Source organism: Myotis lucifugus, unplaced genomic scaffold (genome assembly GCF_000147115.1).
Source record: "Myotis lucifugus unplaced genomic scaffold, Myoluc2.0 scaffold_207, whole genome shotgun sequence".
Lineage (NCBI taxonomy): Eukaryota > Metazoa > Chordata > Mammalia > Chiroptera > Vespertilionidae > Myotis > Myotis lucifugus.
In genome coordinates, this window is record NW_005871255.1 from 1244179 (window position 1) to 1265726 (window position 21548).

Consider the following 21548-nt stretch of genomic DNA (forward strand, 5'->3'; position numbering starts at 1 on the left):
CCGCAACCTAACCATTCGACCCCTGCCTTGAATGTGAAAAGGGGGGCGTTCCCCCACCCCCCCACTCGGCCCTACCCTGAGGGTGACCGGAGGGTGGGCATTGCAACTCCCAATCCGCCCTGCTCTGTGCAATGACAGGGGGGCGCACCCCCAAACTCCCCAATCAGCCCTGCTCTGAAGCCGGACCAGGGGCTGCACCTAGGGATTGGGGCCTGCCCTCTGCCAACCCGGAGCAGGCCTAAAGCCAGCAGGTCGTTATCTCCCGAGGGGTCCCAGACTGCGAGAGAGCACAGGGCCGGGCTGAGGGCCCCCCCTTATCCGCCCCCAAGTGCACAAATTTTTGTGCACTGGGCCTCTAGTTCTTTATATAAATAAAAAGGCTAATATGCAAAACGACCAAATGGTGGAACGACCGGTCGCTATGATGCACACTGCCCACAAGGGGATGACACTCAATGCAGGAACTGCCCCTGGTGGTCAGTGCGCTCCAACAAGGGGGAGCGCTGCTCAGCCAGAAGCCAGGCTCACGGCTGGCAAGCACAGCCACCATGGCCCGGAGTCTCTCCCGCCTCCGTGGCAGCGCTAAGGATGTCCGACTGACGGACATCCCCCAAGGGCTCCTGGACTGTGAGAGGGCGCAGGCTGGGTTGAGGGACGACCTCCCTCCCAGTGCATGAATTTCGTGCATCAGGCCTCTAGTAGATACACAAGCTCCCTGAGAGAAAGACTGGTCTAGCTTGCTCACCCCTGTATTCCCACTGCCTCCACGTGGGTACGTGGCATAGGGTAGACATTCGATAAATATTAGTTGTCTAAATGATACCCACACTGGGCCTTACACAATACATGTTGGCTGCTCTTTTGGACACTATGTTTTAAGCAAACCCCACTACCTGTTCTATCTTCATTTATTGAGCCTTTCCCATGTACCAGGCACCTCAGTATTTCACTGTGCCCCACTACGAGGAAGAGAATAGTATCTTTATCATCCCCATTTTATAGATGCGGAAATCAAGGCTTAGAAAGGTGATATGGCTTACCCAAGACCACACAAAAGTAGGGTAAGATTTTTCCCAGTCTGTCTGCCTCCCAGAGTCCATGATATTAACCCAGCTGGGCTCCCTCAGCAGCTGTTCTGTCTTCACCCGAATGTCCCCAGGCTTACTCCTCCCCCTCCCTTGCTTTCCTGTGCCGACCTCTTACAATGATCCTTCCAGGTCTCTCTCCACCACCCTCCCCCTGCTCGGTGCCTCCAAGAGTCTGTCCTCTATGTTGAACCACTTGTCCCCTTCCCTGTGCTTCTGATGGCCTGGGCCAATGGCAAGTGCCAATGGCCAACCAGAGAGAAGGAAGAGTGTGAGATGCAGTATTTATTCCCCGAGCCGCCTCTGTGCGGGGACACTGGGGAGAGGCTGCATCCTCCCACTACAGGTCACGGCTCCTGTCTAGCAGCCCTCTCCTCAGGGCGACCATCTTAGATCCCCGTGACCTTCTCCCTGCCCTTGACCTAGCCCCCAGGGTGTGAGCTATCTTCCTGGATATTTCCCTGACAATCTATACTAATAAAAGGGAAATATGCTAATTAGACCGAGAGACCTTCTGGACGTCCTTCCGGACAAAGCCATGGTGGCGGGGCCGAGGCAGAGGCAGTTAGGGGCGATCAGGCCAGGAGGGGAGGGCAGTTTGTGGTGATCAGACCTGCGGTGGGGGGGCAGTTAGGGGCGAGCAGGCTGGCAGGGGGGCAGTTGGGAGCGAGCAGGCTGGCTGTGGGGGACAGTTGGGGGCAAGCAGGCTGGCAGGCAGAGTGGTTAGGGATGATCAGGCAGGCAGGCAGGTGAGCAGTTAGGAACCAGCAGTCCTGGATTGCGAGAGGGATGTCCGATTCTCAATCCAGGGATTGGGCCTAAACAGGCAGTTGGACATCCCCCAAGGGGTCCCAGATTGGAGAGGATGCAGGCCCCCATGCACGAATTTTGTGCACCGGGCCACTAGTGTTTTTATAAACACCCATCTTATTAAACACTCCACAGTCCACTCTAAATCTACTGCTTTCTGCTGGAACCCTGACTCTCCAACACACAAATACCTCCTGGCCCCTGCACCTCTACCATCTTCCCACTACTGTCCCCACCCTCTCCCTGCCTCCTGCCCCCTGCTGCCTGCAGCTGCCACTTCTAGGCCTGGGGTGCCCTCTCCCTCCAAGACCTATAAATAAATGTTGACTGTGGCTGGAAGGTCTGCCCTGGCAGCCTCTGGTCTTGGCCTGGGCCCCACCGGCCCCTTTGCTAACTTCCAAGGTAATACTGCGGGGAGAGGGGTCCCCCGGGGCAGCGTGCAAGGACCACAGCCGGCTCCTGACCTTGACTAGAATAGAACTGTGGCTGTCAGGTCCAACCAAGGGTCCCCTTTGCTGGGGTCAGGTCTCTGTGCTGACCTCTTACCCTGACCCTTCCAGTTCTCTGTCAGAAACTATCTATCGTCTTCACTAGCAGAGAAGAGTAGAGACCCCCAAAAGCTAGTAACCTTTGAAGCCCTAGCAAAGGTCAGAGCTGCGCACCACCCAGTTAATCTAGATACCACCCAGTTAATCTAGATAATGGTAGCTGAAGCAACCTCCCTACCTTTAATCATGTAAATCCTTACTGATAAGATAGTCTGCCTATTACTGGAAATTGTCTGCTGATGAGCTAATCTGTGTGTCATTGAAACCTCCTTACCTTAGGGCTACCCCAGATCAAATAAAAGGTTGGAGCGGCCTGAGCTTCGGTGGAAGTCCCTCTCCTTGATTGGACTTGCCCGCCTGGCTCCCCAACATTTCCAAATTATCTCGTGTCATTTCTCTTTCATTTGTGTGCGGCTCCTCTTTCAGATCCCGAACCCTAAACCACGCAGGACGTGGAAGGAAACACACCCGACATCTCTCCACCACTCTTCCTGCTCGATGCCTCCAAAAGTCTCCTGTCGGAGGGACTCTGCAGATGGTGTACTGGTAGCTCTAACAAAGCCAACACCACAGCTTCGGTCATCACAGTGCCATGCGTCAAGCAACTGCTATGGGCCAGGGACAGTATCAGCTGCCATTTGCATGTGTTCACTCTAATCTTAACAGATGAAGACACTGGAGCTCAACGAGGACAGGACTTTAACCAAAACCCCAGAGATGCTAAATGGCAGCGCTGGGAATAGACTACAGGAGGCCCCCCGTCCAGAGACTTTAATGTCTCACCAGTCCGCACTACCTTGGGGCCAATCCCTTCCTCCTGCAGGAGGACCATGACTCAAACTCAGTCCTGGCAGGCCACTCAGAGACGCACAAGCCACCCGTGACCTGGACAGGGTCAGGGGGAGTGGGAAATGGGTTAGGGGAAGTGTGGAAGGCTCCACGCTGCCTGGAGTCACTGTGTCCTAGAGGCATGGCCCTGCTTGGCCACAGTGAGTGGGTGCTGACCAGTCAGGGGACTGGAACATGTCCCCACAGCTCCTTCCTGCAGAGCCAGCTGGGAGCCATGTGCTTGTCCTTGGCACATACCAGCACTTCAGCAAAACATGCCCGCAGGCACAGACCCTCCACCCGCATGCCTGGGATGGTCACAAGGAAACTCGGAAGGGGAGGGCGGAGGGGCCGGGCAGCAACGAAAAGAGGGGGAAGATTCCTGCTGAGAGACCTGGAGGGACTGTGCTTCCTCCCTCCTCCCCGCAGCCAGAATTTATATTCCCCATTAACACCATTCAACGGCTAAAGGCTTTTATTTTTCTTTTTAAAAGGCAATGGCAAAAAAAGCCACATTTCTAGTATTGGAAGTGATTCTTGGAGGCAAACATCCTCACTCTGAGGACGGACACACACACACACACACACACCAGCTCTGCCACCGCGCAGCCCAAAATAGCTCACACTTGGGTCCTGGCTCTCCTGGGCTCCTGGAGAACCAGCTCAGCACAGCCTCCTGACCTCCGTCCACATGACTGCTGGCCGCTCTCCTTCCCCGGGGGAACAATGCGCCCCTGGGACCCAGCCCGCAGCCACACCCGCTCCTGCGGACCACTCCACCCCCACCAGGCTGGGCATCACCCTGTCCCTGTCTGATGTGTCCTGACAGGACAAGGTCCAATTAGCAGAGGCCGTTTCCAGGGACCCAGCATGAGACGGGGCCCCAATTCCAGAGCTGTCCTGCACCTCCTCTCCCTCAGCCCCTCTGAACCTTAAATCACTGATGGGACATCTCTAGGTGAAAAGCTTCCTCCCCCAGTATTTTACAGACTGTTTGGAAAACATCCAGAATGTTCTTTAAAAAGAAGGAGGGGGAAAAAAAGAAACCCTGCTGAAATAAAAAGCTGGGTTTCATCTTAAAATCTGTGCACTGCTGGAATTTGAATACTGTCGTCACACCAATCAAAAACATTCTCCATCCCTCCCTTTAAACAGCAAAAATTTAATCTCCCCTAAAGATCGGAGAATGGCAAACATGATTAGACCCAATGAATATATGGAGAAACTGAGAACAAAAGAAGGACATTCAATAGATTGCCCTGCTCTGACCAGCACTGCAAATGAAGTAATAATTTGAGGGAGATTTGGAGGAAAAGGAAACCAAAAGTGTCAGACAGCCGCCATGAGGCTGTGGTCAAAAAAGGGCCACATGCTACCTGACTAGCTCAGGAAAGGCCTGCGAGGCGGCCTTGCAAACTCAGAGACCTATAGTAACCACAAAGACCTATAGTGTTTGCCATGACGAAGTAACCCTGAGCAAGAAGGGTCACCAGCAACTCTACTGGAGCCAGCCGAGGAGCTTCGGCCAGGGTTCCGGTTCTGCTCAACCGCCACAGTCTGATCCGGAAATATGGCCTCAACATGTGCCGCCGGTGTTCCCGTCAGTACGCAAAGGACATAGGTTTCATTAAGTTGGACTAAGTGAACTTCCATGAATGGGTATTTCAAGACATCTACCTTATGACAGAATGCCATCTCTTTGTACAGAAAATAATTTTTTTTAAAAAACCTTCAAATAAAAAATAAAACAAAATAAAGTAACCATAAAGGATGGTCTAAAACAAAAACTTTTTAAATAAAAAAGCAGTCTAGGTCATAAGCCCTTATCTTCCTGAGAAAAGATCAACTTTGATCTTAACTGAGCCTATTGTCTTCTTGCATCTAAGATAACAAACCTTTGGAATGTCAGGGTAACTTGTAACTTCCCTTTTGTTCAGACCCCTCGAGGTATAACCAATGCCTCCTCAGGGCACAACCTGTCCCCACCTCTGTTAAAAGAAGCATGTGTCTATCATTTTACTTTTTACTCAATCGGGAGGTTTCCCCACTTTGTTTTCTCCGACCTCCCTAATCTATCACCAATGGATTTCATGGAACCCACTTACATCTCCTCCTTTGCTGGTAATTTATAAAAATAGGTGAAAAACCGCCATTCTCCAGAGCATTATCTCAATATGCTGAGATTCTGCTTCCTGGCAATTGTCCACAGTTCAGCTCAAGTAAACTCACAAAAGTTCTTTACAGGTTTGAATGTTTCTTACGTTAGCAAGGCCACTGGACAAAGCAGCAGCATCCCACAGGAACTGGCTGGGCAAAGCCCGCCACTAGGCTGACAAGACATTCCTGGGGATGGCGGGAGGCGGGGAGACAGCTGAGTCTACTCATTATCTGGCAGGAGGCTCATCAGTAGTAACTCCTCTTCTTTCTCACAAAAGCAAGACTGAAAGAAAGCAAAAGGGAGGAAACATCCGCACAAGCAGCCAGTCTATTAGGGACCCTGGTAATTGCTAGGCAGGCAAAACCCCTGCAGCTTCACACTAAGTTTACCTCCATCATCACTCTCTCCCCATCTCGCCTCCGTAGTCAGGGAGCTGGAAAGGAAATGAACAAGCCCACACCCAACTCCCATCTAGATGACCAGCTGGGCCACTGGAAGCATCCACAGATGGGGTGAGGGGATCCCAGGGGAAGGGAGCCCCTGACAGATCACCATCCTCACTTCCTGCTCGGCACCTGGAGCTCTGCTGGATGGTAGACACCAGCAAATTCAATGAGAATTATTTGGGCCTGCCGAGGAGTCCGGAGGCGAGCCGGCTCCATGTTACTTCTGCACCTGCAGGAGTCAATTTCTTGTTGTCCGGCTGGCTTTCCTGGCAGCCCCTCAGCCTACCCTGCCACCTCTGGATGGGGTTTCCTAACTCTGCTTCTGGCTTATGACAGTCATTCGTTCACTTAGCCAGTGAATGTGTAAGGAATGTCTATCCCATGCATACTGCGCCATAGGAGAGGCAGCGAAGCACTGTGGTGAAGGGCTGGGAAATGCCATGAGGATGCCAGGTTTGAGACCCGGCTCCTCATTTGCTTGCTGCCTGACCTGTAGACATCTCTGAGCGCCCCTTTCCTCATCTGTCAAATGGAGATAGAATAAGACTCTCCTCAAATGATCACTGAGAACAGATGAGATAACCTCACTGGAGTGGTCCATAAAGATCACAGTTGTTTCTATGACGTGGGTCCCAGTTTCCACTCGCTGCTACCACTGGCGGCAGAAAAAAGACAGCTCAGGCGTTAACTCACAGTTGTCTGTTCCACTGGCCTCTCTGCCCACACAGATGAGCAGCAGCAGAATGTGTTAAAAAATAAAATAGCTCAATGCCATTGGTTCAGATTGCCCACCCCCACCACCACCACCACCACCACCACCAGTCAGCTATCTAGCCACTAAGATCAGCGGTCAAAAGCTTCACCATTGACTGTGTGGATGGTTCAGTGCAAAGCCACCCCCACCAGCAGGAACCTAACGCATAGCACAAATCTCTCAGCCCCACCCCCAACCATCCATCACCTTTGTTTAAAGGGCACTGGGATGGAAAGGAGGAGCCGTAGTAGGCTGGAACTTCGGTACATTCAACAGGACACGTGGAAGGTGGTGTATTGGTTTTCTATTGCTGCGATAACAAATTACCACCAACTCAGTGTCTTAAAACAACAAAAATGTATTATCTGACTGTTCTGGAGGGCAGAAGTCTGCAATTAGTTGGATAGGACTAAAATCAAGGTTTCAGCAGGGCTGCGTTACTTCTGGAGGCTGTAGGGGAGAATGTTTCCATGCCTTTTCCAGCTTCTAGAAACTGCCCGCATTCCTCAGCTTGTGGATTGCATCACTTCGACGTCTGCTTCCATTGCCACGGGGCTCTGACTCTGACCCTCTTGCGTCCCTCTGATAAGGACCCTGTGTTTATGTCGGGTCCACCCACATACTCCAGGGAAATCTCCCCATCGCAAAGTCCTTCATTTAATCACGCGTGCAAAGTCCCTTTTCCCATGCAAAGTAACATAGTCACAGGTGCCAGGGATTAGAACGTGGACATCTTTGAAGGGGGACCCAGAGGTGGGGTCTGCTACAAAGTGCACCTGAGAACGGTTGAACGGTAACTACTGAGCTGCCCACTCGTCCTGCGAGCCTGTTATTTTGCTTCTATCAGTTCCAGTCATTACATAAACCAGTTTGACGGGAACTACTTGACTGACAGCAAATACCAGAGGGCTCCACAGGCCCCAGGAATCAGAGGGTCCGCTCAGTCCAAAGCAGAACCACCGTGTCCTGCTGCAGCCTGAGAGGCCTCAAAAGAAGCACCCAATGATCTAGGCTTATGATCCTAGTTCCTAGTCTGGACATGGTCCAGAAACAGAGATTTCCGTTTTCTTTTCTGCAGAAAGAAGATAAGTGTGAGGCTCTAGCACCCTACCACAGACTCATGCTCCATTCCCCTACAGGTCTTCCTTGTATAAATATTTGTGTGTTATTTTAAATTGTGTCATAATCAATTTGGACTACAGGCTACAGCCAACAGTTCTCATCATGACTCTTTCTGCCTTCCCATTTTGAAGATAGGCAAACTGAGGCAGGACCAAAGGAACAAGGATTTTACCTTACTGTGACAACGTCGTGAGTCATTGGATTCATCACTTTTTGTTTTACATTCCGTCACATCGGCTTCCATCCTCATCTCAGTTGAGGTTAAAAAAAAAAAAGTTCTAGAATTTGAATCTCAGATCTTCTGCTAATTAGCTGTGTGACTTTAGGCAAATGACATCCCTTTACTCCTCCGTAAAAGGAGACAGAAAAATCTTCCTCTCACAAAACTGTTGCATGGGTTAAATTACACATAAAATCGTTGGCATGTTGAGTATATGGAGCATTTCCTGTGTCTCGGACACGATGCTAAGCATTGTATGCATAATAAATCCTTTCATCCTTACACCTCGATGAGGGAGGTTTTGTTTATTATTTCCATTTTCCTAGAAAATAGGCCTCTTCGAGGCAGGAATATTTATTTTGAATCTTCACCCTCTAACTCAAATATCCTGTGAGTAGTAAATGCTGTCTGCAAGTAGTGTTGCCGATAAAAAGAATGGAGAGGTCAGTTGAATCTGGAATCACTGCTGTAGGTTTTATGAAGGTGGGATCTGAAAGGTAGGCAGAATTAAAGAAAAGGAAAGAGGAAAGAGGGCAGGTCTTCCCAGTGGGATAGAGGGAGGTGTAGAGAAGTGACAAGAGGCACAAGGCATGGAGGAGACAGGACTAAGCAGATCACAGGGGTAGGGGACTGTGGGGCTGCCTTTGTGAAGCTGAACAGTATGCTGGGATACACTCGTTGACTTGCTGTGGCCGATAGGAAAGAGCAGAAGTTAGGTTGTCCCAGTTCCAAGTCCAGGTCTCTTGAGGCAAGATTCTCCTCTGCCCTCCTGGGTTCCTGCTGCCTGGCATGTGAACAAGCTTGGGCTAGCCTGCTGGAGGATGAGCAGAGACATGAAGCAGAGATACGTCATCCTGGCTGAGGCCATCTTAGACCAGCCAGCCCACAACCTACACAGCACCGCACCACAGACACATAGTGAGTCCAGCCAAGATCAGAAGAACCACCCAGCTGAGCCCCGATCAAATCACTAACCCATAGGAGAGTAAACAAAATAAATGGCTGCTGTTAGAAGCCACCAGTTTTGGGGTGTTTTGGTAAGCAGAAAATCTTATAGGAACCAGTGTCTCTTTCACCTTTAGACCCTCAATAGCCAATACAAGGCCTGGCGTGTAATAGCTACACAGTAACTGTTTCATGAAGAAAGTTCTGAATCGATGAACCGATAGAATTGTGAATTAATGAATGACATGCTGGAAAGCTGAAATTCTGTCAGCTCTCATAATTTTAATGAGTTACTTTGGTTTAAGGACTATTTTCAGCTTGGATTACAGATACCTAATAAAAAGACCCATTGCCCTAGCCAGTTTGGCTCAGTGGCTAGAGCATCAACCCGTGGACTAAAGGGTCCCAGGTTCAATTCCAGTCAAGGGCACATGCTTGGGTTGCAGGCTCGATCCCCAGTGGGGAGCGTGCAGGAGGCAGCCAATCAATGATTCTCTCTCATCATAGATGTTTCTCTCTCTCCCTCTCCCTTTCTCTCTGAAATGAATAAAAATATTTTTTTAAACCCATTATCTTTATTCTCTCAATGAACATTTTTTTTTCCCCAAGCTTAGTCAAGTGAAAAAGGAAAGTTTCACATGCACATAGAATGTAGGGTAAGGCGATTAAAAAACTACACTAACTGTTTAGAAATCTGGGTTCTAGATTCAACTCTCCCAGTAACTGCAAGACCTTACTAATTGTCTTAATTACTATTTCTACATCTGTAAAATAGATATTAAAAGAAAATGGTTCTTCCCTGTCAACTTTACTGGGTTGTGGTGGCAAATAAGATAGGGTGTGAAGGGTCTTGGGTACTTTCCACCATCAACAATTCTGCTTCCTCTATAAACAGAGTTTTACTTATTGACAGTTTTCATAAATATATCCTTTTATGAGCTCCATTTACTTTTTTAAAATGTTTTTATTGATTTAAGAAGGAAGAAGGGAGAGAAAGGGAGAGATAGAAACATTGATAAGAGAGAAACTTCATTGATCAGCTGCCTCCTGCATGTCCCCTACTGGAGATCAACTCCACAACCTAAGCATGTGCCCTGACCAGGAATCGAACAGCGACCTCCTGGTTCATAGGTTGACGCTCATTCACTGAACCACACCAGCCAGGCTCCATATACTTTTTTTTAATCTTCCTTTTAGTATTCTACTCTTTGGTAGCCTTATTTTCAAAGATAACAAGACAAACAAGGAAACGGTTAAAATTATCCTTGAGGGCAAGAAGGAAACTGTTGCTCAATCCGAAGAGAGCTGGTATTCCTGGCAGTGAGGATTACGTATGACTAAGGTCAGACAAGACACCTGCCTGATTCACCCTCTGGGATCAAAGTTCCGACAGAGAACTCTCAGTCCCCACTAGGCCGCACTGGGGCGCCAGCTGTTGAAGATACAGCTTGCTCCCTCTTCCCTTCCAGCAGCTTCTGCCCAGGGTGGCAGGTCAGAGACTCCAAATTCCAAGTATGGGTCTTCCAAGGCCTCGGTTCCAGCTTTGGACACAGTAGAGTGGAGCTCTGAGACCAAGTCTGGCTGCTGGAAGAAAACCCTTCGTCTTGGTAACGCCTCCTCACAGCAGACTCTGGTTGGAAGTTCACAGAGTGATCCAAGCACTTCAGGACCTTCTTGGGGGACTGCCTTCTCCCAAAACTCCAAAACTTTTGAAAGTCACAGCTTAGAGTAACCATCAGGTTTCCAAAGACCTAAGGGTCTTGGAAGTGGATAGGAGGCAGCGCAAGACAGTGTGGGGCATGCGGGAGGCAGCCAATCGATGACTCTCTCATCATTGATGTTTTTATCTCTCTCTCCTTCTCCATTCCTCTTTGAGATCAATAAATATATATTTTAAAAAGAGACAGCCTCTGCCCACTGAGCGCTGTGCTCTCCTCCTCCTGTGTCTGATAGGGGGGGACAGAGGTCAGAGGTGGTCGCTACTCAAACTGGGGGCAAGGCTGAAAGGGTGGGCAGCTCTGGTCCTGCTTCATGGCCTGGGTCTTGCTTCCCACCGTTATAAGAGCCCACTTGCCCTAGCCGGTTTGACTCAGTGGATAGAGTGTTGGCCCTTGGGCTGAAGGGTTCTGGGTTTAATTCCAGTCAAGGGAACGTATCGCTGGCCCTGGTCAGGGCATGTGTGGGAGGCAACCAATCGATGTGTCTCTCTCACATCAATGTTTCTCTCTGTGTGTGTTTCTCCCCCTTCCTTCCACTCTCTCTAAAAATCAATGGAAAAATATCCTTGGGTGAGAATTAAATAAATTTTAAATAAGAGCCCAAGCTTCCATTAACCCAACCTCCCTGTGGTGGGCATGGGCTGTCTGCCTGCCTAACTGTCATTCCTCCTCTTTCCAGTAGCAGCACCTCTGTTTTCCTCCAGGGAACCACCTTTCCCCCACCATCAGTTGCGTAAAATCAACCCCACTCCACCTCTCAACTTCAGACAAGCTTGTGACCCAGCCCCGGCCAGTGAGAAAACCACCTTCCCAGGCCTCAGTAACGGCTTTAAGAGTGAACATGGAGTCTCAGGCAAGACAGTTAGGGTCGATCCTGGGACTTCTGTGCGGAAAAGGTGCTTTCTTTCTCTAGACATGAAAAGGCTGAAAAAAAAGTGTGTACCTGCTGCTGCTGGGAGACACCCATGAAGCAGGCCTTTCAGCAGAGAACGCCAATGCAAAGGAAAGCAGACTTGAGAGAAGGGGAGATGGAGGGAGCCCAGAGGACCTGCTTGAGCCTCTAGGCCCAGTCCTGAGGGAAGCAGAGCACTCCTGAACTTTAAGGAACTCGAGCCCGTACATTCCTCTCTGTGCTTAATCAGTTTGAGTTGAGTTTCTTGCCATTTGCAACCATAAAAAGCATCTGATGCACATTCCAGAGTTTACACAACAGGTTCTACACAAGCCTGAAGGGGCCGGCCCCACCCAAATGCCTCTAGGCTGCTCAAACCCAAGCTCTTGAGAAAAAGATGGTTCACTGTGGCCATGGGAGCCACATATCAAACCTGAGAGGCAGGCAGGGGAAGTGGTAGACAGCAGCTCACTGAACTGTGCTCTTTCGCTCACCACAGTCCCCACCACTCCCTACTGTCTTTACTAAGCCCATTTTTTTTTTCATTTACTTTATCTGCTTGGCCCCTTTAAGTATATAAGTTTACCTTCCCTTATTGGATGGATCAATCAATCAATAGATCAATAATGGATGAATTAGTGGATGGGCAGATAGGCAGGTAGTTATATATTTATTTACAAATTGAGCCTACATACAATTAGGCAGGACACAAGTGAACAATGAAACCCTCAGATCGCTGCAGTCAGGGGACCATTTGCTAAAATGGGAAAGGAAATAACCAGAGACTTATTTCCACTTACAATGCGAGGGGATGACTCTCTGGGTGGCACTCACCCCACAGTTCTCCTCCTCTCGCCCGAGGGTGGTTAACGCAGTCTCACCAATACGGCAGCACAAGGAGAAACCATTCCTGGCACTTCAGGCAGCTACCTCAGATGAAAACCCGGCCCTAGGCAGTAGCCTCTCCTCAGTCCCCAGCATCTACTTGGATCTGGGCAGCAGCCACAGAAACCAAAAGGGGCTTCAGAGGATGCAGGCGCTGTGTTCTGGCGTCTGAACTGGGAATGATTGCAGGCAAACGTCTACAAATGTATCCGTGAAGCTCCGGCCTTGAAACAAGGACATGGGGAGTCCAAGGTGGCCATGGAGTGACACTCAGTGGCTCAAAGAACTGAGAACAAAAAAACACAGCAAAGTAGCAGCAGTAGAGACCAGGCTCCGAGCCAAGACGAGGCCTGTCCCTCAGCCACCTGGCTGAAGGCGTCTCCATGACCGTAAGGTCGTGGTGAGTCACACTGAACCATGCTGCGAACCATCCATTGTGGTTACCCACGCTCACGGTGCAGGCAATTGCTTAAGAAACTATACACCGTTCACTCCATTGTGAATCTTAGTTCCCCCTTTTGTTGTCTTTGTGAAGTCATCACAAAGCTCGGAGCAACAGACTCCTTCTTCCAGGGATTGCCAAGGAGTGAGCCCATCGCCGGGCGAGTTTAGCTGTCTCTGCTCAGCATGCAGGTGCCCAGTGCGGTCAGACCAGGAAAGCAGCACCCACGCCGAGTACGCTGGACAAGGCCAGGTCATGCTAAGCACGCCACCCTGACTGTGAGGCACAAAACACACGTGAGGGCTCTGGACCTCATCTCTCCTCAGAGCCAGGGCATGAAGGCAAAGAACAGTGGGAGGAAACAGAACTGCACATAAATACTCCAAGGAAGGAAGAGAAGGAAGGGTAGCTGCGGAGGGGTCAGAAGTACCAGCTTCCTCAGGATGAATCCTTCTTGGCGGACACCATCCCTGCCAGGCATCCACCTTTGGGTGACTGGGTCCCACAGCCGAGAAAACACCAGCATGGGATGAACCATGGAAAATCAATTCCTGCTGCGGAGCGAAGAGAGTGGCACCAACAAAGGGCAGCCTGTAGGTACCAGCAAGCAAACGCTCCCTCGCCTGTTGCTAACAGGAGCAGGTGGGTGCACAGGATTGTCACTGGCCCCCACAGACGGCACACAGGGTCCCTGCCTTCAACACGCTTACATTTGAGAGAGGCAACAGACCAGTGAGTGCAGAGACACAGTAGATTGTACCCAGCCTGGGAGTCAGGAGACCTGGGTTCAGGTCTGGCTGGGCTGCTTCGGGCTTGTAGCCAATCACTAAGTTGTCTGGGCTTCAGTTCCCTCCTCTGTTAAGGGAGACCCTCACAACTCATCGGTTCTGTGAGTTCCTGGTTCTCAGGTCAGCTGATCTCCAAGGGACTGTGCCGTGTTCACACGCTGTGCTTTTGAGAGTCGTGTCGGTATTAACGTTCAGAATTAGCTCCTGGGAGTGGGAGCTACGATGTTACGCCCTGAACCTCTCGCCCTGAACAGACCCAGGCCCGGGACACACTCTGGATGGTCCCCGAACACATAGCTTTCAGCCCTGGGTGTTTGTTTTAACTAACCAGGAGGAAAGAATTTGGACTCTTTTTAAAATATATACAAAGGGAATACATTTGTTTATTTTACAGAATGTATTTTCAGATACAACAGGGTGAGAAGCAAGGCTAAAGTCATTCTTTTCTCTTGGCTCGTGTGAGGGCTACTCTTCCATGGTGACTTCTCCAAAGACCATGAATGGCAGAGATCCTTTTTCTCTCTCTCTCTAAATCAAGTCCACTTTATGTAAAACTTCCACATGCCACAAATATACATGAAAATACCAAAATGTAGTTTAAACAAACTCAGGAGCGGTCATCACCAGACAGACACGGTCTGTCATCGAAAGGCAGGTGACACGTAGTCGGTCATTTAGCAATGGTCACACACAAACCGTGGGACCCCCAGAGGCTAACCCAGCCCCTTAGGAACTCGCTGGGCTCAACTGTTTCTGGTCAGAGTCACACTCTGACGGGCAGTGCTCAGAGGCTGGTGCTGTGGCAGAGATCTTTTGATCTCACATCTCATAATCTGTCTCAGTTTGATACCCTGGCCATGGACAATTGTCACATCATCCTTCAGGACTACAGCACTACAATCCTACACCTGCCACCATCACCCAGTGGGGTACAGGGTCCCACCCCACTGCCCACCTCTCCACCTGTGCCCAACCTTACCCTGTAAAGTCATCAGATAAAATCAGGACCCCCAGATAAATGTGAGTGTTAGATGGGAAACAAAATTTATTATGGCATTTGCCTTCCTAGGCGGCACAACTGGGCAGGTTCCTTCCAAGGATAGAAAAGTCCTCCTCTCCTCTAAGCTTGTGCTCATAGAACCCAGTGGCCCTTGTGTCCCCTGGTTTCAATGAAGCCTGCCTTTTCCTCTTTCAGGGTGAGGTAGGAAGGCATGGCTTCCGAGGCTCATGGTAGCAGGTCTGATTCAGATGCCAGTGGTGCTTGGTCAAAAAACTGCTTATGGCTGAGTCAGAAACACTTCTGTAAATGACTCCCGGCGCCAATGCAGAAGGATCCGGTGAGAGGGGGAGGGAGAGGAGGGGGGAAAATGTGAGACAGGCATTACCATAAAATATCCAAGGGACAGCTCAATCTAAAAGAGCTCACTACAGGGGGAAAAAACAACAACAAAACATATTGCCTGGCAATGGCTGGTACATAGGCCACGAAGATCTAGTTCTGTTTTCAAGCTGCAATAGACTAGCTCAGCTTGTCACCCAGCCCTGGATTTCATCGGAGTCCAGTGGGCCTAACACACCTGCAGATCCTTTAGCGGCCTCCTGGGCAGCCCGAGTGGACGCTCCATGAGGGCAGGCTGGTGCCCTTTTTTTCTCATCACTATATACTCGTATCCAGGAGCCAGCCTCACAGTGAGCACTCAGTGAGCTTACGGTGAATGAATGCCTACAGTATTCAATATGTCCCAGACATATCATGAGCTTTGTGCTGAAAAGGGGTCTGAACTGACCAGAGAAAGAGATGGGCCAGGATGACCTCTGAGGTCATCTGCAATGCCCTGCGCCCTTGAGGTGGCCATACTCAGGCAAATCACCTCATTCGGAGAATTTTCAATATTTCCGTCAACATCCTAGTTCAGCATCTATGGTTGAAGTCCTCAGACCGTGCCCAGCCCTTGGTGATAACCTCAGGAGAGAACTGAGTGAGGACAATGAGAGACAACTGGGGGAAGAGGGCCCAGGTGGGCAGGGACCCAAAGAATGGAGTAAGAAAAATAATTCAGGATGCAGCATAGCCATCCCCACTCCCAGAAACACAAAGATCCTCCTTCCAGAGCCACACTGCACCCCCACCAGCGCCGGCCCATCAATTCCATGACTGCGCTCCTTTGTGGAACAGAACAATAAGTACATTATTCCAACCTATAATTATCCTAGGAGAAGTGATAGTGAAGTCAAGGCATTACGTGAACATTGGAATACTGGATACCATCCCACAAGAACAACAGCAAAACAACAACCATCTACAAAATCCCTAATTTAAAGACTAAAAGCTTCCCCAAACCAGTACCCTTCACATTTACTAGTATATGAGGTTGGGAGATTTTTGTTTCTTTTCTCATGATGATTTAAGCACAAGGCCTTCTTTCATTGGCGTTTATAGCATTTGGGGGGAAGGGGATGGGAGATTATGCTTTCTTTGCAATAAGGAGGCAGAAAGTAGAGGAAGGAGTAGAGGGCATGAGAAAGTGCCATGGCTAGGGTATGACACATGGGAGGCCCTCAAAGGGAGTTGAATCTGATTCTACTCAGTGAATCCACGCTATTAATAAAGAGATTCCTGAAAACTCCTCTAATGAAGGCAGTTTCCAGAGGCTTTGGTATAAAATACATAGAACCCTGGGTGATATCATGGAAAATACAGTGACAAAAAATGTTTTTGAATTCTCATCTCTCTGCCATAACTAGGTGTTGCCTTGGTTTATTCAATAAATGTGTGTTCCATACCTTCCGTAACCGGGGAGACACTGAAGAAGTCATTCTTCCTCTCTGAGCTTTGCTTTCCTCCCAGCCCTGGAGACACATGGGCTTCTCAATTCAAGGTGCGGCCCCGGCCTGGCTTGGGACCTGCCTGCACAGGCCGTCACTGCAAAAGGAGAACCTGCTGCTTCTAAAACCGAGGTGGAGCCCGCACTGACAGGGCAGAGGAGCAGAAACAATGCGGCACAGGCACAGGGGCCATCCATCTCTGTGTGCAGTCATAGCAAGGGTGTGGGAATAGGATTGCTTTTTCAAACACGTCTCCAGTTTCTAAGGAGAAGATAGCTCTTCACTCTAGAGAGGACCCTCGTCTTGAGCCACAGCGCATGCGTTCCCACCCCTTCTGGACTCCAGTCAGGGCTTCTTCCCTCTCAGACACCTTCAGCCTCTCCACTCCTCAGCCTCCTTTCCTTCACCTTCCCACACACTATCCTAGGAGCGGCCAGTAATTCTTGTACAATGTCCTAGTCCCTTCCTAGTGAAAAAGGTGATGACGGAGACTAAGCAAACATGATCAGGAGGAGAGTCCCTGAGAGGAGCTAAGGCTTATGGGAAGAGTTCTCACACTCTATGTCATCCCAAGAAAGCGAAGCTTACAGTAAAGCTATGGTTGCACCTGCATTTCCTCTTAACTTCCTCTTTCCCCTCTCAAAGTACTTCTCATCCTGCCATTCAGTGCAGTGTGTAAGCTGCCATGTCTGCTTGCCCTAGGTTACAACCCTTTTGTTTTCCTAAAGAAATCTTTTTGGGTGACAAAGCACCTAGTCCATACTGCAACCTCATTTCTCACATTTACAGAAGACCTTCCCGAATATACGATAATGTTCTCATCTGTCCATCTCCTCAGCTCTAACCATCCCTCCTCAGGAGCCACTGTTTCATAATTGCTAATTTCCTCCTCCTGTTTTCATTGCCTGGTCATTGCGCTATCTGACCAACATTTGGCAGCATTAACCACATATTCCTTGAAACTCTCGGAGCCATGACTTACTTAGCTCCCTCAATGAAGGGTCCTTGCATCCTGTGCTCCGTGGTGGGAACAGGGCAACAAAAAAGACCCAGTCCTTACCCCTATGCTCATCTCTGCAGATCTACTCCCTTCGCTCCAACTTTCACCTGACATCAGCCAACTGTTTTAAAGGACTCAAAGAGCCTTCACACTCAGTACCTCTTGCATTAACAAAGTGCAATCCTACAATATTTGGAAAAGCATTTTACGTTGTCATAATTTTTTTTTCATTGGGAGAGAGAGCTTATTCTTATAGCCGACACTATTCTGGAAGTGTGGGAAACCTAATGGAAGTCCAACCAATGACTTCAGATACATGACATGATTTTGTATGTCATTCCCTCTCCCCAATTCTCCACTCACTCACTGCCCCACTGCCTCTCAGCACTTGCTTGTGTGCCTTACAACAGTTAACTCTTAGTTTCCTCTAAGTTGTGAACTCCTGGAAGGCATAGAATAGACCGGTCTCTTTTTAGTCCCCATACTGCCCAGTACTCAAATATTTGTTGAAATACAGCAAAATCAGGGAGAAATTTGACACCAAATCTCATCTCTATATGATTCCTCACTACAGTCTGTCCCTTTGGAAGACTGTGTCCGGGTCTACTGCTAGCATGGCCGGAGGGAGCACGTGCCTGCCTACAGGGTAGCGGAAGTGGGTTTTCTCTGATCTGAGGAATTTCAGAGGCCACCATTCTTAGGAAAGGGGACCTGGTCCTGAACAGGTCTGCCTAGAGCCAGCAAGTAGTGTGTGGGTTCTTGACTTCACGCAGGAAAAATTTCACAACACATGTCCAGGTGAATTTTAGAGATTGCGTATTATAGCTGAGGACAATGAAACAAGGAAGGGCTAGGGAAATGAGCCTGGGCGGGTCTGCTTTGGCTCACTAAGAATCAGAGAAAAGGGGGTTTTTGAGGGACAGGTTCAGGGGGTTTGTCTGAGACAAACTGCCGCTGCCCATTGCTGCACTGGTTGCAAGCCTCGTGGGGTCCCTTAGAGTTTAGGAGGTGCATGCCTGTGGGGGAAGAAAAGGGTGGGGGAGGTGTGGCATGCTCCTAGGAGGGAAAGCAAGCGCTGGACCTTGGTGTTGAGGGGCTTTAAAGACTGGGCGTTTAGGGGAGGTCTTAGGGGAGGACCTCAATAGAATATCCATCTGCTTTATGCTGATGTGCCGAAATGAAGTTTACTTTCTTAACTTCATCTGTCCTTGGGGGTGATTGGCAAAGGGCACTCATTGGATTTCTGCTATCTGTCTCCCTGAGTAGGGTGATTTAAGCTATTTACCCTCTGATTGGGAGGAGAAGTGCAAACTAGTTACTCTTAAGTGTCCCTGGTTTAGGGGAGATAGGATTTACTAGATGGCTGAAAGTGTTCGGCATCTTGGTTTTCTAGATAGCTGCAAACTGCTGTTTAACTATTTGGTCTCAGTTTCCCTATTCCACTTGTCCTGGCCCGTCTCATCATCACACCACACCACAAGTTGGACATCCAGGGACCTGAAGCAAACACGTAACGCATTCAGGACATGAACTACATGAGTTTATGTCACTTCGTAATTCTGTAATTGCCTTTTTTACCCACCGTATATCCTCGGGCAAACTCCTTCAAACATTTGTTTCCCGTCACTAAAATAAGGACTGTTGTGAGGATTGGATAAATAAAAGCACTAGGGAAGTGCTGCACTTAACATGCAGCAGAGGCTCAATAAATACTTCATTATTGTTATCATTATTATTATTGACAGGTCAGAAAGGACACTTAATATTGACTCCCACATAGCTTTGATCCTGCCCTTTGACTTGGCTAGTTTGGGCAGAAGGGCCTTTTGATAATGCCTAAAAAAAAACACACAAAAAAACCCACTAAACTTTCAGCTTTTAAAAAATACCAGGTAATATGAGAAACACATATTTACTTTTCCACCTTCCCTGAGGTCACCCCACCCTGACCCCAGGGGTGGAAAAAGATAAGCTCAGAGATGGGGTAAGAGATGTAATGGGGGTTGGGAGTAAAGGTCTGGGATAGGGTGAGAATTAGGAAGAGGGGACCAAAGATGAATGATGTGGTACATCTATATAATGGAATACTACACAGCTGCAAAAAAGAAAGAACTCTTACCATTTGCAACGGCATGGATGGACCTGGAGAGCATTATGCTAAGTGAAATAAGCCAGTCAGAGAAAGATAAGTACTATCACATGATCTCACTCATAAGGGGTGGGTACAGGGTGGAGGGGGTCAATGGGAAAAAACAACAACACACAAACAAAGGGGACACCTGTAATACTTTCAACAATAAAGATAATTTTTTTAAAAAGATAAATGAAAGGTCTGGAAGGAGGGAGATCAGAAATGGGGTAAGGGCCAGTGTTGGAGAGCAACAGAAATGAGATGAAATTGAGGACTATCTGATGGATGCTCATGTTAATCATATTAATTTTTACACACACCCCACACAGTGTCAAAAAGCCCTGCTCTGTGAAGGAGGAGTGAGAGGGAAGGGAAAAGAACCATGAGCTGAGTGGACATTTTTATATACACAAGATATTCTGAACTCAAGATATTTTGACCCACTATGCTGGTCAAATACCACTGGTTCTTTCCCACAAGCGGGGCTCACAAGTGGGATGGACAAGAAGGTTCTAGTAACTTGCTCGACACTTGGGATATGGTAAATTTTACATTCCAAGGACAGGAGTTTTCCAAATTAAAATTTTAATAGTGTGTGAAAATAGTTCACCATTTACTTTCAGAATGAGGTGGTGTTTAGAGTGTCAGCCTGGGAGTCCACGCCGGCATTTTCAGGGATGCTATCTATTCTGGGAGGGGAGAAAATTCGCCTGTGGCTTCCATCCTGACCCCTGAGATCTTGAATCCAGAAAGAGAGAGTGTCTGACCAGTTTCTCCTACCAGAGAACCAGCTAGAGGTCTCTGAGCTCTTTTTTTTTTTTAACAAGAGTAACAGAATCCTGTTGATTTGGGTTCCAGCCCCAACCACACCACCTACTTGCTGTGCAAACTCAGGCAAGTGATTTCTCCTGCATGCCCCCTACTGGGGATCGAGCCTGCAACCCCGGGCATATGCCCTTGACAGGAATCGAACCCAGGACCCTTCAGTCCGCAGGCCAACGCTCTACTGAGCCAAACCAGCAAGGGCTGTCTCTGAGCTCTTAGGATAGACTTCCAAGAGTAACAGAATCCTGTTGATTTGGGTTCCAGCCCCAACCACACCACCTACTTGCTGTGCAAACTCAGGCAAGTGATTTCACCTCTCTGAGCCTCTGTTTGCTCACCTGGTCCTTCTGGGCAAGCTTAACCTGGCAGTGCCGTTCAGCTTTAATATTCATTCAGCCAAGGAATGGTCACTGAGTACCAACCACATGTCAGACCTTCTAGACACTGGTTCCTGCCTCATGGACCTTACGTTCTAGATCTAGCTCCTAAGAGCCCGTGAAGCTACGCCCTGCATGTTGTGCTCCTAGATCTCAGAAAAAGGGGGAGGGGGGGCAGGGGCTCCATAGAATAGAACTTAAAGCTCAGCCAGCATGGCTCAGTGGTTGAGCATCAACCTATGAACCAGAAGGTCACGGTTCCATTCCCGGTCGAGGCACATGCCTGGGTTGCAGGCTTGAATCCCAGTGTAGGGCGTGCAGGAGGCAGCCGATGAGTGATTCTCTCTCATCATTGATGTTTTTTCTCTCTCTCTCTCTCTCTCTCTCTCTGGCTCTCTCTCTCTGAAATCAATTTTTTTTTTAAAGAATATAAAGTTTCTGGGTGAACAAGTAATTGTTGCCCAATTAGTAAAAGGACAACACTACTTCAGATTTTTTTTAAGGTTGCTGGAATGTACTGTTTTTAGGAGGGCTTTTGGGTGGTGGTCTTGTATTCTGATGAGAGGGTGCAAAATGAACTGTGGGTACAGGAGAGAGGGAAGAACGTTGACAAAGGCAGAATGAGTGCGGAGGACAAACGGGGGAACAGGATGTCTGGCTCTCCACGGAGCCCCCAGGGAGCACCCATGCTTCTGCCAGGGTCACACCAAGATTTTGCTCTGGACTATTTGCTCCCTTTCAGTCACGG

At 48.9% G+C, this 21548-nt stretch overlaps 1 protein-coding gene and 1 pseudogene across 1 annotated transcript in view; one reads left to right on the forward strand and one right to left on the reverse strand.

Annotated features, from left to right (window-relative positions):
* Positions 1-21548, reverse strand: part of DPF3 (double PHD fingers 3) — a 211048-nt gene that overhangs the window by 118070 nt on the left and 71430 nt on the right. The window lies entirely within an intron of this gene.
* Positions 3414-4912, forward strand: LOC102422106 (annotated as a pseudogene).